The sequence below is a fragment of the Triticum urartu genome, chromosome 7 (assembly GCF_003073215.2).
Source record: "Triticum urartu cultivar G1812 chromosome 7, Tu2.1, whole genome shotgun sequence".
Taxonomy (NCBI): domain Eukaryota; kingdom Viridiplantae; phylum Streptophyta; class Magnoliopsida; order Poales; family Poaceae; genus Triticum; species Triticum urartu.
Genome location: NC_053028.1, coordinates 218,773,667 through 218,778,329, shown reverse-complemented (window position 1 = coordinate 218,778,329; position 4,663 = coordinate 218,773,667).

The window sequence follows — 4,663 nt, the reverse complement described above, 5'->3', positions numbered from 1 at the left end:
CTACGAAGTTCAGTAGCAACTTGATCTGAAGTTTCATGATCATCATCATCAACTTCCTCTCTAGTCGGTGCAGGCACCACGGAAACATTTTCTTGAGCTGCGCTACTCTTCGGTTCAAGAGGCAATACTTCATAAAGTTCTACTTTCCTCCCACTTACTTCTTTCGAGAGAAACTCTTTCTCTAGAAAGGATCCATTCTTGGCAACAAAGATCTTGCCTTCGGATCCGAGGTAGAAGGTATACCCAATAGTTTCCTTAGGGTATCCTATGAAGACGCATTTTCCGATTTGGGTTCGAGCTTTTCAGGTTGAAGTTTCTTGACATAAGCATCGCATCCCCAAATTTTCAGAAACGACAGCTTAGGTTTCTTCCCAAACCATAATTCATACGGTGTCGTCTTAACGGATTTCGATGGAGCCCTATTTAAAGTGAATGCGGCAGTCTCTAAAGCATAACCCCAAAATGATAGCGGTAGGTCGGTAAGAGACATCATGGATCGCACCATATCCAATAGAGTGTGATTTCGACGTTCGGACACACCATTACGCTGAGGTGTTCCAGGCGGCGTGAGTTGTGAAACAATTCCACATTTCCTTAAGTGCGTGCCAAATTCGTGACTCAAATATTCTCCCCCACGATCTGATCGTAAGAACTTGATTTTCCTGCCACGTTGATTCTCAACCTCACTCTGAAATTCCTTGACGCTCATTGGACCGCACACATCAGTATGTATGATTTCCAATAAGTTGGTTGCTCGCTCCATTGTTCCGGAGAATGGAGTCTTGGTCATTTTTCCCATGAGGCATGGTTTGTGATTCATAATAAAGAGACTCCAAAAGTCTATCTGCATGGAGTTTCTTCATGCGTTTGACACCAATGTGACCAAGGCGGCAGTGCCACAAGTATGTGGGACTATCATTATCAACCTTACATCTTTTGGCATTCACACTATGAATATGTGTAACATCACGTTCGAGATTCAATAAGAATAAACCATTGACCAGCGGGGCATGACCATAAAACAAATCTCTCATATAAATAGAACAACCATTATTCTCAGATTTAAATGAGTAGCCATCTTGCATTAAACGAGATCCAGATACAATGTTCATGCTTAAAGCTGGTACTAAATAACAATTATTGAGGTTTAAAACTAATCCCGTAGGTAAATGTAGAGGTAGCGTGCCGACGGCGATCACATCGACCTTGGAACCATTCTCGACGCGCATCATCACCTCGTCCTTCGCCATTCTCCGCTTATTCCGCAGCTCATGTTTTGAGTTACAAATATGAGCAACCGCACCAGTATCAAATACCCAGGAGCTACTACGAGCGCTGGTTAGGTACACATCAATAACATGTATATCACATATACCTTTGGTATTGCCGGCCTTCTTATCCGCTAAGCACTTGGGGCAGTTCCGCTTCCAGTGACCGTTTCCCTTGCAATAAAAGCACTCAGTCTCAGGCTTGGGTCCATGCTTCGGCTTCTTCCCGGCAAATGGCTTACTGGGTGTGGCAACTCCCTTTCCATCCTTCTTGAAGTTCTTCTTACCCTTGCCTTTCTTGAACTTAGTGGTTTTATTCACCATCAACACTTGATGTTCCTTTTTGATCTCCACCTCCGCTGATTTCAGCATTGAATATACCTCAGGAATGGTCTTTTCCATCCCCTGCATATTGAAGTTCATCACAAAGCTCTTGTAGCTAGGTGGGAGCGACTGGAGGATTCTGTCAACGACCGCATCATCCGGGAGATTAACTCCCAGCTGAGATAAGCGGATGTGCAACCCAGACATTTTGAGTATGTGTTCGCTAACAGAACTATTCTCCTCCATCTTACAACTGTAGAACTTGTTGGAGACTTCATATCTCTCGACCCGGGCATGAGCTTGGAAAACCATTTTCAGCTCTTGGAACATCTCATATGCTCCGTGCTGCTCAAAACGCTTTTGGAGCCCCGGTTCTAAGTTGTAAAGCATGCTGCACTGAACCAGGGAGTAATCATCACTACGCGACTTCCAGGCGTTCATAACGTCTTGAGTTGCTGGGAAAACAGGTGCATCTCCTAGCGGTGCTTCTAGGACATGTGCTTTCTTGGCAGCTATGAGGATAATCCTCAGGTTACGGACCCAGTCCGTGTAGTTGCTACCATCGCCTTTCAGCTTGGTTTTCTCTAGGAACGCATTGAAGTTGAGGGCAACATTAGCGTGGGCCATTTGATCTACAAGACATATTGCAAAGTTTTAGACTATGTTCATGATAATTAAGTTCATCTAATCAAATTATTTAATGAAATCCCACTCAGATAGACATCCCTCTAGTCATCTAAGTGATACATGATCCGAGTCAACTAGGCCGTGTCTGATCATCACGTGAGACGGACTAGTCATCATCAGTGAATATCTTCATGTTGATCGTATCTTCTATACGACTCATGTTCGACCTTTCGGTCTTCCGTGTTCAGAGGCCATGTCTGTACATGCTAGGCTCGTCAAGTCAACCTAAGTGTATTGCGTGTGTAAATCTGGCTTACACCCGTTGTATGCGAATGTTAGAACCTATCACACCTGATCATGACGTGGTGCTTCGGAACAACGGACCTTAGCAACGGTGCACAGTTAGGGGGAACACAATTCTTGATATTTTAATGAGGGATCATCTTATTTATGCTACCCTCGTTCTAAGCAAATAAGATGTAAAAACATGATAAACATCACATGCAATCAAATAGTGACATGATATGGCCAATATCATTTTGCTCCTTTTGATCTCCATCTTCGGGGCGTCATGATCATCATCGTCACCGGCATGACACCATGATCTCCATCATCGTGTCTTCATGAAGTTGTCTCGCCAACTATTACTTCTACTACTATAGCTAACGGTTAGCAATAAAGTAAAGTAATTACATGGCGTTTTCATTGACACGCCGGTCATACAATAAATTAAGACAACGCCTATGGCTCCTGCCGGTTGTCATACTCATCGACATGCAAGTCGTGATTCCTATTACAAGAACACGATCAATCTCATTCATCACATCCTTTTGGCCATATCACATCACACGACATATGCTGCAAGAACAAGTTAGACATCCTCTAATTGTTGTTGCAAATTTTTACGTGGTTGCTATAGGTTTCTAGCAAGAACGTTTCTTACCTACGCCAAAACCACAACGTGATATGCCAATTTCTATTTACCCTTCATAAGGACCCTTTTCCTCGAATCCGATCCGACTAAAGTGGGAGAGACAGACACCCGCTAGCCACCTTATGCAACTAGTGCATGTCAGTCGGTGGAACCTGTCTCACGTAAGCGTACGTGTAAGGTCGGTCCGGGCCGCTTCATCCCACGATGCCGCCGAATCAAGATAAGACTATTAACGGCAAGTAAATTGGCAAAATTGACGCCCATAACAATTTGTGTTCTACTCGTGCATAGAAACTACGCATAGACCTAGCTCATGATGCCACTGTTGGGGATCGTTGCAGAAATTAAAAAATTTCTATGCATCACCAAGATCAATCTATGGAGTTTACTAGCAACGAGAGGGGAGTGCATCTTCATACCTTTGAAGATCGCGATGCGGAAGCGTTGCAAGAACGCGGTCGGTGGAGTCGTACACGAAGCAATTCAGATCACGGCCGATTCCGATCTAAGCACCGAACAACGGTGCCTCCGCATTCAACACACGTGCAGCCCGGTGACGTCTCCCGCGCCTTGATCCAGCAAGGAGAGAGGGAGAGGTTGGGGAAGACTTCGTCCAGCAGCAGCATGACGACGTGGTGGTGGTGGAGGAGCGTGGCACTCCAGTAGGGCTTCGCCAAGCACTGCGACAGATGAGGAGGGGGAAGGGTAGGGCTACGCCAGGAGAGAGGGAGACTCGTGTCTCTGGCGGCCCCAAAACTCCCACTATATATAGGGGAAGGGGAGGTGGCGCCGGCCCCCTAGATCTATCTAGAGGGGGGGCGGCCCCTCGGGGGGCAGCGGCCCCCTTAGGGTTTCCAACTAGGGGGGTGCCCGCCCCCCCCCCTACAAAAAAAGACACATCCGTGACATTTTGGGTCGAACGAATTTTTTTCCTGTCATACATATGACACTTCTATGACGATAAAATTGTGACAAAACCCAGTATCATCATAGATGTGGTGGGCTCCTACTTCTATGACAAAAAATCATGACAGAAAATGGGCTTTTCGTCCTGGGCGGGCCGGAGACGCAGCTGCATGACATTCTTTGGGCCGTCCATGACGGAAAAAACCGTGGTAGAAGCGAGGGGGAGGAAAATTTCGGGGAGTTCCCGGTTACGGTGGGAGGTCAGGGGCCGAGCGATGCGCATTTCTCTCGTACACGTACGTGCGTGTGTGCGAGGCGTTGGCTCTAACTGAACCCGAGCGAGGCGTTGGGCTCTAACTGAACCCGAGCGATTGCACTGCAGGCTACGTGTTATTGAACCCGAGCGATCGATCGATGGCTGTTAATTGAACACGATCGAGCGATTCCTTCGCTACTGCTGCTAACTGAAGCCGATCGATGCTGCCTCTAGATGAACAGTGAGTGTTCTTGGGAGGTTTGTAATGAACAGTTCCCGGTGGGGGTGGATGAACAGGACCCCGTGGTGTTGCCTCTGGATGAACACGACCCCGATCGATCGAGCCGG